At 55.7% G+C, this 13762-nt stretch overlaps 1 long non-coding RNA gene across 3 annotated transcripts in view; it reads left to right on the top strand.

Moving 5' to 3' along the window:
• Positions 1 to 13348, top strand: part of LOC108286856 — a 56016-nt gene extending 42668 nt beyond the window's left edge. For 2 of the 3 annotated variants that reach the window (XR_001818110.2, XR_005196380.1), the window contains exon 4: positions 6745 to 8626. This is a non-coding gene — a long non-coding RNA (uncharacterized LOC108286856). Of the gene's footprint in view, positions 1 to 6744; positions 8627 to 13338 lie in introns of those variants that run through there. The other variant, XR_005196379.1, reaches the window with a different exon arrangement.
• The last annotated feature ends 414 nt before the right edge of the window (positions 13349 to 13762 follow it).

The raw sequence follows: 13762 nt of genomic DNA, 5'->3' as shown, positions 1-13762 counted from the left end.
GTCTGCAGAAGAGGTGGAATGGAGGACGCCAACACATGGGTGTTTATTTGCTGACCATGGAGTTTGAGGTGAGAAAGGCAGCCGGCTGCCTGTTCCAAATCTTGACTGAAGTGTCCATGACCTGATCATATTTAAAAGTGAATTTTCTTCATCACTGGGGCTGTCTCGGATGTCGGGGTCCTGTGGGATTCCCGTGGACAGCCCAGCACTGACTCTGCTGCTGTCTTCCTGACCACATTGGGCGAGTGATACAATCGCAGGTATTGGCTTTCAATACTCTGTAAAATGAGGGCTTTGCTGTACACCTAATTCAGCTCCATAGTATCCAATGAACCTGTGGATTTGTCCATATCCACTTCTTTACATGGCCATGAAGCGCTTCCTGAGTACCCCATGTCCATCTAAATTCCTGTTCGACGGTTCTGAGATTAGGGAACACACTGACTTTCTCAGCGTCCATATTCAGTGGTCCAGTGGATTATTGAGCTGGAGAAAATCCCTGCTAACATCTGACAGCAAGGCTCACGGAACACGCAGAGGGTCGCTGCTAAGGACAGCACTGATGAGGGGCGGGCCTCCGTCCACATGGTTTCACCACGTCCCAGAAGCGACCTGTATGGGCCTTGTGACCCCAATCTTTCAGTGAGGAAATAGAGGCGTAGAGAAGTTAAGTGCTTCTTGGAGCAGTGAGTGTGGAGGCCGCGTTCCAGCCGGGGCTGAGAAAGCCCTGCCGTCACGTGGTTTCCCGATGTGCGTGTAGCCACCACTCTGCATCTGATGGGAAAGTTCTGCTGTAGGCGCCCTGGCAGAGATCTCTGGCCACAAAGACCTCACCATCTCGATGGCTGGTGAGAGCAGGGTGGAGAGGACCAAGCCGAGGAAGAAATGTCTGGGAGCACGGGTTGATTCTCCCGTCCTCTGTGCTATGGGCAGTGCTCTGTGCTTGCGGTGCAGGCCTGTTGCTCCCCTAAGGGGGCTGAAGACCCACTGTGCTCCAGAAACAGCTAAAGGGGCTGAAGACCTACTGTGCTTCAGGGACAGGCCTAGGTGTGTCGAGGTCTTCTTCAGCCCCTCTATCAGGTAGGACAGCATGGGACACTGAGACAGGGACCCAAGGCTCCTTGTTATGCAACTCCTGGTGCCTCAGCTGGCTCAGCAGTGGGCTCCACAGAGAAGCACAGAGCTCACGGTTGCTGATGACGGAATCACAGTCTCGAGACCACTCCTCACCAGAGTAAGAAGGAACGGGTGTGCCCGGAGCAGAGAGACAAAGCAGCATCTGATCTTTCCTGACTCAGCTGGGTCAGCTCTTTCATTAAGAATTAGAATTCCTGCTTCATCATTTTTGTGGCTCTGACTCACATGTGATGAGAGATTTCCATGATCACCCATAAATTTCAATGCTTATTTAAGGGGAAAAAAATTAGTTGTGGGAATTTATGATGAACGGTATAAATTTTTAGGAGCCAGGATTGGGCTGTCAGGCATAGGAGGTCTCCATCCCTGGCAGGGGAGGGAGGCACTGGGAGAAGCAGGGCCCTTCGTGGGCATCCCCTCCCTACCTGCCACTCCTGCAGCCAGAGCCACCCGCAGCTCCCTGGGGCCGCTGGTCAGCACACGCCAGCCTGGGCACGCTTGGCAGGGAGGAGCGAAGGACTCTGGGTCCTCCTCGCTTCAAACAGAAAGTGTCCACTACCACGAAAGGTGGTAGTGTTCCACGAGGCATGGAAGTCAGGAAGACAGGCGTCTGCATCTTCTCAAAGTGTTGGTGGCCAATGTCTCGTGGGAAGGTGGAACAAAGTCGGGGGAAGTGGGAAAGCAACGTTCTCCCCACGCTTTGGTTTCCACGAGGGGTCCATGTACATTGCCGCTTTTGAGCCTCGGTGCTAGCTTTTTGCCGGGACTACCGTGGGGCGCCGGCCTGGGCAAGTGTGACTCACAGCCACCGTGGGAGCTGCTGCCTGCAGGCCAGGACTCATCGTAGGCAGCTCCTGCTCACCACTGTGGAGAAGCCCTGGTATATACCCTAGAAACACTCTCGGACGCAAGCCCAAAGGCAAGCTAAAGATGTTCACAGAATTATGTTTTTAACAGTGAAATATTGGAAAACTATCTAAATGCCCTCCAAAAGGAGAAGAGAGAAGGAAGGAAGGAAGGAAAGAAGGAAGGAAGGAGAGAGGGAGGGCGGGAGGGAGAGAGGAAGGGAAGGAAGGAAGGAGGGAGGGAGGGACGGAGGGAAGAAAGGAAGGGAGGGAGGGAGGGAGGGAGAGAGAGAGGAAGGGGGGAGGGAGGGAAGGAGGGAAGGAAGGAAGGGAGGGAGGGACGGAGGGAGGGAGGGAGGGAGAGAGGAAGGGAAGGAAGGAAGGAGGGAGGGAGGGAAGGAGGGAAGAAAGGAAGGGAGGGAGGGAGGGAGGAAGGAGGGAAGGAACGAGGGAGGGAGGGAGGGCGGGAAGGAGGGAAGGAGGAAGGGAGGGAAGGGAGAGGGAGGGAGGGAGGGAGGGAGGGAGGGAGGGAGAGAGGAGGGGGGGGGGGAGGGAAGGAGGGAAGGAAGGAAGGAAGGAACGAGGGAGGGAGGGAAGGAGGGAGAGAGGGAAGGGAGGTGGCGTGAGGGGTTCTGTCCCTGCCCTGAAGGGCTCCCTGCCTGACCAAGCAGGACGGGCGTTCCTGGCTCTCTTCACTCTGCTTTTCTCCTTCCCTCTGGGGCCTCCGAGGGCCTCTGCATGGACCTGACCCCGGCAACCCCTCCGATGCCACACTGTGGGGAGCAGTGGCTGTTGGTAGCAAGGGACCTATTTAAACTTTTTCCATGTAAATAACCCATAGTCATAAAAAGGAAAATTGCATTTGCTTTGAGTGGGCAGAAGATACATTTAAGTCAGAATGAGGAATATCCTCCAAGCTGGCTTCAGCCGGTGAACACAACACTGTATTACTTTTTTTCCAGGCTTTCAGCTCGGCAGGCTATTTGTCCTTGCATACCAATGCAACAAATTATATTATTTAATGAAAAATGGGCCAGCCCCAGCTTCTGAGGCAAAGTCTTCCTGTATCAGTGACGTTATCATTAATGCATCAGATCCCATGGATCTGATGGAGATTTGAACAACGTGTGTGCTTAGGAACATGTGAGTGTGTTTCCAGCCTGCCTGGCCCCGTGGAGGACAGGGGCTCCCCAGAGGAGGTGGAGCCACGTTCCTGTGGCAGGGACTGTGGTGGGTGGTTTGGGTCCTTGTGTAAAGCAAAGTGCAGGGAAATCCACAGGACGGGTCGAAACAGAAAGCAGATGCCCAGGTGAGCCGGCGCACTCCCGGAAGTGATCTCCTGAGGGTGCGCAGGCCTGATAGTCGCCTGAAGGATGTCTGTTAAGAATCGTCTGGCCAGGCGCGGCGGCTCACGCCTAGAATCCCAGCACTTTGGGAGGCCACGGTGGGCGGATCACCTTAGGTCCAGAGTTCAAGGCCAGCCTGGCCAACATGGTGAAACCCTGTCTCTTCTAAAAATACACAAAATTAGCCGGGTGTGGTGGTGGGCGCCTATAATCCCAGCTACTTGGGAGGCTGAGGCACAGAATCGCTTGAACCCAGGAGGCAGAGGTTGCCGTGAGCTGAGATGGTGCCACTGTACTCCAGCCTGGACGACAGGGCAAGACTCCATCTCCAAACAGTAATAATAATGATAAAAAATACTCATACTTCTCTGCCAGTAATGTCGCATCTAGGGATTTATCTTGAGGACATAATCTGAGATGCACTCAGATGTTTTAGGAAGTATTAACCCATCAATACTTACCAGGAGATAATGGCTGTCGGCCTAACACCCTCTGGTTGATCTCCGCCTCACAATCCTGTCTTATCTTCTTGTAACGGGTCTCGGACAAAAGAGTGCGCTTATTTGTCCACTCACGTATCTGTCCCTCCCTCTGGGACTGACGTTCCCGAAGACAGGGTGGGTTTCTCTCCCAACCGTCTTCCTCTCACTTTCGCTACCTCATACGTCTATGGAAGAAAACAGTCAATTCTCATCAGATGAAGAAGAGCCCTTGATCAGAATCGTCTGTTCACCTTAACCAGCCATTATGACGGTTCTGAAGAATTTCTGAGTGCAAATGTTCAGAAGATGATGTTGAGGAAAATGGGAGAGCGCAGAGCTGTGCAGACTCCCACAGTCACAAGTGTGCAACACACGCCCCTCACATCCCAGCCACACAACGTGGGGCCTGTCGCCTCCCGGTTCTGTCCACCTGGCTGGTGCGGACCTGGCAGGGCCATCCCCTGTGACGCCCACCAGAACCCAGGTTCCAGGCGATTGCTTTTGCCCGGGCTGGGTAAGCACTGGATGTAGCTTTGTCTGAAGAAGGTGGAGACATCACCTGCCCGGGGGTCTGACTGTCCCAGGCAAATCTTGGCACGACAGCCCAAGACCCAGGAGGAGGGCCAGGACTGATGGTTGCTGCAGCCGGAATCCACTCCTGTGTTTGTGAGAAATGGACCATGCATTGGAGCCGGGTCAGACTTCCAGGAGCTCCCCAGCAGGGGTGCCTCCCAAACAGGGGTGTGCCAGCCCGTTCCTGGCCACTCTGCTGTTCCTAGCTGCCTGGGCAGCACAGAGGCCTTGAGGAGCATGGTCCCCTTCCCTGCTGTCCCCTCCCCCTCTCTTTCCCCAGGCGCTGGATGTCAGGCTTGGACCAAGCCATTTTCTCCCAGTTCTCATATGCTTTGAGTCTTTTATTTTATTTGGGGGTAAAATTAGATTAGAAGAAAGTTCCCTGCCCATGACAGTCTCTTCTGAAAGAAAAGGCAAATTAGAGCATTCCCAGGAGGTGGTGTCTCCTTCACATGAGAGAAATACAATTCGTGCAAATGTTTCCTCCCGAAGCCCAGACCTGCATTCAGAGGAAGACGGGCCCTTCATTCATTCATTGATGGTTTCTTCGGTGCTTACCCGACGGTTTTCTGGGCTCCAGAGGATAAAATAGTGTGTGTGCGCACACGTGTGAAAGTAGATCTGCGTGCATGGGTGCCAGTGTGTGCTGCAAATGCACACACAGGAAGGAATGCATGTGACCACATGTATGTGTGTGTGTGAGCGTGCATGCACACGTGCGTGTGTAAATGTACATACGTGTGTGTTTGTGTGTGTGATGCTTTGTGTGTGAAAATAAAGGGGTTCAGATATTTTGGGGAAAAGACAGAGACTTGATGTTTATGGAAACCATGACCCAGAGAACGGAAACTAATGGTAAAAGCCTTTTAAAACAATTTTCAGCAAGAGAGAAAGGTAAAAGTTCCGCATGCTCACTTGTTAAAGTTAGGAAACTATAACAAATATTGACAAATAGAACAAGAGTACAGTGGTGGCTCACGCCTGTAATCCCAGCACTTTGGGAGGCCAAGGTGAATGGATCACCTGAGGTTGGGAGTTCAACACCAGCCTGACCAACATGGCGCAATCCTGTCTCAACTAAAAATACAAACATTAGCCAGGTGTGGAGGTGGGTGCCAGTAATCCCAGCAAGAGAATCGCTTGAACCCGGGAGGCAGGTGTTGTAGTAAATATTGCACCACAGCACTCCAACTGGATGACAGAGCGGGACTCTGTCTCAAAAAAAAAAGGCAAAATGAAAAGTCCATATGCAAACAAATAAATGAGCAGACGACCCTCACTTCTGAATATGGCTGGGCTTGGGTCTGCAGCGTGGCCTGGCTCTGAGCTTTCGGTGAGAACCCTGTGAATCCGTAGAGTTGCCTGTAGCGTGTGGTCTTGGGTTCCGTTCAAGCCTGGGCCCTGGCGGGCCCCTCCAGCACCCTGTGGCCGGCTGTCGGAAGAGCCCAGCACAGGGCACCTCCCACCAGTGCTGGCCAGAGCTGCGGGGACAGAGCAGAATAAGGCCTCTGCTGCTGCGAGCATCCCGGGGAAGGGGCTCTGGGCAGAACTCTTTAAGCTTCAGGAATCAGAGACTCACAGCCTCACACCAGCTCCAGCGTACGAGGAGGAGTAGGAAAGGCACCAGGGCTGTGGGGTGCACCTGCCGGGCTCCCTTCTTCAGCAGCTCTTTCCTGCTCTCACTGGCTCCAGTGAATGAGGGGGGCTGAGAAAGGCACCCCGGCTGTGGGGTGCACCTGCCGGATTCTCCTCTGCAGTCCTCTCCAGGGACCTGCCCTGCCTACCCCTGTCCTATGGCTGTGAGGACTTGAGAAACTTGGAGGTTTCTCCACAACTTGAATTGGGAGGCAGACACTGAGACCAGTTGTGGATGGGGTGTCCCCGAGGGCTCCATCCTGCCTTTAGGGCTCTAGCCCCCATTCCATTCCTGAGGTCCACATGTCTGCAGGCCTTGGCCTCCCGATGCACTTTGAAATCCACAGACTCTGGTCCAGCTTCCTCTGCTACAGAGCCTTCCCGGACCTCCAGCCTGGGGTCTCTGCCACGCTGAATTACAGTTGAACTCGTGGCCACCTGGTCCATCCCGGGGCCCCGGCTTCCTGCCCTCTCAGCTCCATGCGTTCCCGCCCTCTGTCCTTCTCCAGCTATGCTGCCTGGTCCGGGACGCTGACCTGGCCCGGGGCACTCTGCCACCCTCTCTGAGGTCTCAGCCCAGCCCCTTTCCCACGGTGGGTGTTGGGTTTGGGCTCTCAGGCCTCCTCACCGCTCCGCCCTCCCTGCCTGCCATCACGACGGATGTTATTTTTGTCGAGTGCATCTGCAAAACACATCTGTTAATTTTCTGTATTTGTTTATCCACAGTAAAAATCTGAATTAGTCGCTGTTTCACACCGCAGCTCACAAATAAACAGGAAAGAGACGACCCAACAGTCATCTTCAAGGAAAATGAGCCCCGACATGACCAGGCAGGCGGGCCGCCTGCAGGGGTCCTGGAAAGACAGGTGGAAGGAGGTGGGCTCAGGAGGACGGTCCTCAGACCGCAGCGCTGGAGGAGCCACGGGCGTGGGGGACTCGTGGAAGCCCTGGTCCCATCCCATGACTGCCTGGCCTCACCGAAGAACAGGAGATCCCCAGAGACACAGCAGCCAACCTGAACTCAGCCCAGGCCGCCCTCCCAGCCAGAGTTCTCCCCAGCTGCCAGTCTTCCTTTTCCTGCCATTGGGTCCCTCCCAGCCTATGGGGGACAGCCGTGACCCTCATAACCATGAGAGGCGTGCTGCCTCAGAGCCTTCAGGTTCCTGAGGACAGAGACGCTTCATTCTCTCTGTGTATCCGGCACCCGGGAGGGCCTCCTGCAGTCTCCTGATGAGAAGGGCGGAGTCCCACAAAGCACCCTCTCCTTACAGTTCAGACGGGGCGTCAGTGTCTTGGTTAACCAACACCTTAGTCCTGAAAGATGGGCGTTGTCACCCTCATTTCACAGATGGGGATACTGAGGCTGGGGAAGAAAACGGGCATCTGTGCAGGAGTCAGACTCAGCCCAGAGGAGACAGGCACAGAGGGACACATGGCCTGAAGACAGGGCTGGGCCCGGGATGGGGAGGCTGCCTTAGGTCGGGGGATGGGCTCCACGTGATGCTTGCCAGGGCTTGGGGCATTCTTGGTGTTAGGACTTGGGGCAGGGGTGCTGCTGTGTGACTGGCATCCTGTGGGTGGAGGCAGGAGTGAGCTGAGCATCAGGACGCCCACAGTGGCAGTGGCCCAGCCCCAAACGTCAGAAGTGCCAAGATGAGAAACCCTCCATGCCCTGGCAGGAGGGTACGCAGCGTCAGGAGGGGGTGCCGCCTGGAGGAGGCTGTCGCCAGCCCCAACTGAGAAGGCCCCTCCCAGGCTGCGCACTGCAGCTGAGCGGATAAAGGATCTTGAATCTTCAGAGCTTAATCACAGGCAGCCTTGTCATTCTCAGAGTCATGGGGACTGGGTTTTTTTTTCCTTTATTTTTCTTTTCTTAACTTCAGATGATCGTAATTGAAGGAAGCCGTCGCCCTTCTCTCTGGATGCAGAGACAAGCCCTTGAGGCTGGCGGGGACGGGGTGCAGAGCACAGCTGAGCTCTGGTCTTTCAGCGGCAGCGGGGGAGGAAAGGGGGCTGGTGAGGGCTCGACGGTGGGCAGAAGGCTGGGGACACACTGCTGACCCCCTGCCCTCACAGAAGGAAAAAGGCCCAGAGTCATTTAACTCACCCTGCCTGTCCCCCTGCAGGACAGGCACCCTCTGCTCCACTTACCCCACACCCAGGCACAGAACCTCTGGGTGTGAAGGTGCTTCATGCTCATGGCAGCCTGCAGAGCGCTCTGACGGGACCCTTCCCATCTCCCACCCCTCACATCAGAGCCGCAGGCCCATCTGTCTCTCCTCCTGGGAGGGGCCAGGATCACGGCCACCTGGTTCCCCACCTGCCCCGCCCAGTTTGGCTGATACAATTACTAGACCCCAAGGAGAGCCCTGAGTCCTACAGTGCCTGGCTGGGCGCATCGAGGCCCAGGGAGGCCCAGGGAGGCCCTGTACCCAGCGCCAACACCAGCCTGGTCTCCGTGGTTGGGGCAGTAGAGAAGTTCCTTTAAGTTTCCTTTCTTGCCAAATCACACGTGTGCTAATAACTTTATGAAGCCCCATCCTCTGTAGCTGTTAGACACGCCATGCTTACAGGCCCGTAGTACATTCTATGTCCTTGTACTTTAACCAAGATATCTGTGCTGGACGTGTTCACAGGTATGTCCCAGCTCTCCATTGCTTTTACCTGTTTAGAAAATTTTAAGTTGTTAGCCAATCGGGTTTTAGTTTAGATTGTGAGGTCTGGCTCCAGCCAACGGAAATCAGACACAGCAGTAAGGACGACCCCAAGTGTGTAAGTGATAAATGTGTGTGTTTTCCTTTGTTCTTTGTACTCTCATGGCACGATGGCTGGCGAGGGTCCCCTTCCTGCAGTCCAGGAAGTAAAAATTTCATTGCTGAGAGATCCTTTGTCTCAGTGCTGATTTTTCTTTGCGGCACCGAGCGTCTGTTTCCAACAGCGGGGCTGGCTGTTTCTGAGAGAGAACATGGGCCGGGCCTCCCCACCGGTGTGCAGATGGCTACCTTCTCCCTGAGTCTTCCCCTCCAGGTTCATGCTCATCTGGGTCCAGATGAGGAGACCCATCTCCGCCCCTTCCTGCTCATCTGGACCCAAATCGGCTCTTCCTGTGGGACACCTCCCTCCTGGACCAGGGCTCTCCCTAATGACTCATCTTAACAGCCTCTTCAGTGACCTTCCCTCCACCTCAGGTCTCAGCTGTGGGTACTGAGGATCCTCCCTCCAATGCGTGACTGCTGGGGGACAGTTGGGGGTAGAGCCAAAGAGTGGGGCCCAGGGAGCGGGCCAGGAAGTCCTGAGAATGAATGGTGTTTGGAGGAAGAGGGAGTGGACCACAGGCCAGGCAGTGGCAGCCGGGGAGAAAGGACCCGAGGAGGGAGGCATGTGGGGTCCTGGCAGGTTCATGGCGGCTGAGCCCAGCAGGATGGGGCGGTACTGAGGGCTGGCGGGTGCCTGAGAGTCCTGGGAGAGTGAGGCCCGGGGAGGATGGGCAGGGAGACCAGGTCAGCTCTGCTCTCCGCAGCCTGGCCTGGCCTGGGAGTCACCGCTCCACCGGGGAAGCATTTCCTGAGAGCCACTGCGGAGGCCTGCTCTGGTGATGAAGCCACTAGGGCTCCGAACTGAGTTGTTCAAACTCGTACTATTTGTGTGTGTGTTGAATAGCAGTCATTGAATTACCAGATTGTAATATTATATCTGGCCCCTGCAGAGACTCTATTATCCATTACATAAACAAATAGCACAGACTCATTAAGTTATTAATATCTTACGGAGGCAGTCTCCCTGTTTACATCTCTGAACGGATTTATGAATAACGCAGCCATAAATCACCCTGGAACCGGGTGCCCTCGGAAATGGAGAGGTCACTTCCAGGGCCCGCTGACCCTGGCCGCCCCCCACCCTCCGGGAAGGAACGCTTCCGGCAGGTTCACGTTCTCCGCCAGTCTCCTGCGCAAGCTGCGGATTCCCTCACACTGCTCTTTCGCTGTGACAGTTCAGGGGGTGGCTCTGGTCTCTGGTTTCTGAGGGTGGTGGGGCCACGTCTATTCAGGCAGATGCAGGTGTTCCACCAACCAGTTCCTTTGCTGGGCAGACATTTGCGGCCAAAGTGTGGACCTGTGTGCTTGAGTCCTCTGCCAGAAAGTGTCAAATGCCTGACTCTTAGAGCTCTCGAAAGGTTATGCATGCAATGGCATGGGAGAGGCTGAGCAAGACAGGGAGGAGGGCAGGGGCACCCAGCAGGGAAGACGGGGAGGTGGGCACCTGGGGATGCATTGAGAAGTGGAAAATGCCAGCTTGTGCTAGGTATGAACAGATTTTCTGACGTTTGTATTATTCCAGAGTGAGTGTTTAGTCCATCTAAACAGCAAATTTCCCTGAAACTCTTGAATGGCCCATTTGCCCACAGGCAGGGGGATCATAGCCCGTGCCTGCCTGACAAGCCACCCTTTGATCGTCCCAATGTCCCTGAGACGTGGAGGCCTTGGAACCAGCAGCCTGGCCTCAGTGTTTCTGGTGAGAGGGTCTCTGAGGCTTAACGCGGCTCCTTTCCACAGGTGTTTGTTAGATCCACGAGAGGTGGTGACCCCGTTCTCGCTCAGAGACCGCTCCCCATCCTTTCTCTGGGTTCCGTCTGTGAGGAGTCTCTGGTTCAGCACTGCAAGCAGATGCCCTCCACACGGCGTTGGTGTCTGAGCCTTTCCACACGTTCCAAAGCCGGCTGTGCTGGAGTGGCCCTAACAGGAAAGTCCTTCCTGCTCAGTGAGGCCTCAGTTTACCTTGGGGGTCTCCTGGGGCAGGCCCAGCCTGGAAGGGCAGTGGAAGCCCTCCAGCAGGGGGACTTGGACGGCTCCCCAGCCATTCTCCCCACCCTGACACTTCTAGGTCTGTGCCTCAGAAAGGCGTGTCTCTGCCCACCAGCTCTCAGGTGGCTTGTACTGGCTTCTCCTGTTCTCTGCCTGTTCCCCAGAGATGTGTCCATTGGCTCCTCAAAGCCACATGGCCCACAAGCCCCGGGGGTGGGGGCTCAGACCCCAGCGGAGGCTCCTCTGCACCCGACGGCTTTCAGGCTCTGCTCCTTTGGGTTGCAAGGGCTTTTCCACCTCCTGCTCTCTGGTCCTCCATCCTTCCCTCTCCCCAGCCCTCCCTCCTCCCTCGTCTGCAGCTCCCCCTCTTGCTCCCCGAGAACTTGCATGCCCACCTTACAGGACCAGATGAAATCCTCCTGTTTTCATTCAAAACTGAATCCAGTGTAAGGGTCGCCCCTCCTTTTAATTTCCCTAAGCAAATTACCATCCAAACAATCGTTCCCCATCTTATGGAATCTCTCCTGTGAGGTGTCTGTTAGGGCTGACGGAGGATTTCTCATGCAAATGGCCCGTTTTTCTAGCCTGTGTGGGGTCTCTGCGAAATGTCTGGCTTTGCATTAGCAACCTTCCGAAATGTCAGGGGCTCCTGCATCACAGTGTAGACACCCGAGGTCTGCAGCTGGTTGACTGTGTAGACATGTCCTGAGAGCACGGAAATTATCCACACATCATTCCTCTTTCCTTGCGCTCATGAAGAGAACATTCTTCAGAGATTGAAAAACAAAACCATGCAGGAAGTGAGAGGCTTTTCGCCTCTGAGATGCAGGCAAGGAATGTAACGCATCAGGATCACCCAGGAAGCGGCCGGGGGGCCCCATTTCACCTCACGCCTCGTGTCACCGAGGGGAGCTCATCTATCACACTGCTTACTCACAGCAGCAATTTAATTACGCAAACCTGATCTAAGGCCTTAATTAAATTTTTAAAAATGTGGCCTGTTCTCTCTGGGAACAACGGAGGCAGCTTTTCCACCCCGCTTCCTTCGCAGATCAGCTCATCTGTGGCTCGGGGTTTCTAGGGAGGTGTCTGAAATGCGGATGGCGGCCGCAGATGTCCCTCCCAGGCTCTTCTGCACATTCTCCTCCTCCGGGAATCTCTGTGCCCCGGAATCATGCCCGGAACCGCACACCTTTTGACAGGCACCTGCGAAGCGGAGATGGGAGCCCAGCAGCCCTTGATGTTTGTCAATTTCATGTGCTAGAACAAACAGCTCAAACCTCTGTCAACAGCCATTACGTGGAATCATATAGTGTTTCCTTTTCCATAAATCCAGCTCATTACCCTGCGAGACGGATTTGGGCCACGCCTCCTGTTTGTCTTTCTCTGGTTCCACCCATGCGGCCTTCTGGGGAATATGCTGAGGGGGCCAGGTGGCTGCCATGTCCTACCTCCTGGGCAGCTCCTTCCAAAACCCAGCTTCTCTCTGGGACGGGGCAGGGGTGAGAAGGAAGGGGCCCTGGCAGGCTGGAGGAAACACAGGTGGGAGGAGAGGGGGACAGGGGTCACAGGACCCGGCAGGCCTGGCTGCCCCCGCCTCTATCCCCACACCACGCTCCAGGCCACTCATCCGCTTCACCCACAGGGCGGCCTGGCTGAGGCCACAAGTACCTTCCTGGAGCCTCTTCCCTTCATGCAGCCGGAAAGCCTGCCTAGGATTTCACAGGGCACCAGCATTCCACACCTGGAGTCCCCAGGCAGTGTCACCGCATGTGCCGGTCCCCTGGAGGTGGGGAGGGGCACAGCCAACCTGTGTGAGTGGAGTGAGGGCTCGGCCCTGTGTTCCTGAGGCTCGCTGGGTCCAAGGTGCCGGGAGCCCTTGCCCCAGGACACAATGGCTTCGATCTCACTTCCTCCAGGCTGAGATGCGGCATGTGGGTCCCTGTCCTGTGTTGAACAAGACCAACACCTCTTCCCCTCCCTGAGCCTCCAATCATGCCAGATGGACTAGAAACTGACTCTCTCCAGACCAGGAGGAGCACCTTCGTGTGGGCTCTTGGGAACTTAGCATTCTCTGCATTTCTAGAAGGTTCCTGGGTCATGCCAATGGCTGGTCCTAGGAACCTCTGAGAGCCACTGGCTTAGAAGGTGACGCCCCGTCACCCCGGTTCTTCCCATGACTCTTGGGCTCCAGGGCCTCAGGTCTGACATCTACAAATCCTTCACTCCCTCTGCAGAGACTGGCTCCTGCCCGCGGAAACCCCACTTGCAAAACCACTGTTTTGGTTGCAGATTGACAGAAATCCATTCTACCCATCAGTAGGTGCCTTTGTTCCCAGTGCTACTGACCCACTCCCTGCAGGTCTCAGGCACAGAAAATAGTCACTCAGGGCCTGGCAGGGAGAGGGAGGACAAGCAGGGGTGTTCTGCTGTGGCGAGGGCAGAGCACCTAAAGTCATTGTCCCGTCCCATTGCAGGGAGCAGCTCGGCCTCCTCACCGGGTGAGCTGAGACACGAGGGCACCCTCCCGCTGCGGGCCACTCACATCCACTCATGCCTCCCAAGCGCTCTTCCAGCATGGCTCATGGCCAAGCGCACCAGACCTCGGCAGCCTCTGCTCATGTCCTTGCTCCTCCTCTTCATCCTCTTGACTCTTCATGGCCAGGGACTCCACTCCCCTCTGCCTCAGTTGTCTGCTTTGAAGCTGGAGTAACAGTCCCTCCCTTACTGGATTGTACTCATTTGAAGGGACCCAGCACACACAGAGCCATCCTCAGCCCTCCTGGACACTTCTCAGGAGCTGGCCCAAGAGCTGACCTCTCTGAACCCCTGCCAGCCTGGGGGCTGACGTGGGAGGCAACACACCCAGTGCCTTCCTTCCATCTGGGTCCCTGTCAGCATGGCAGCATCTCCCCAGAACCCTGGGGGCCATCTCTGCCTCC

The sequence above is a fragment of the Cebus imitator genome, unplaced genomic scaffold, assembly GCF_001604975.1.
Source record: "Cebus imitator isolate Cc_AM_T3 unplaced genomic scaffold, Cebus_imitator-1.0 Scaffold329, whole genome shotgun sequence".
In the NCBI taxonomy this organism is placed as follows: Eukaryota; Metazoa; Chordata; class Mammalia; order Primates; family Cebidae; genus Cebus; species Cebus imitator.
Note: the sequence above shows the minus strand (reverse complement) of the source record. Positions and strands in the feature narration are given on the sequence as shown.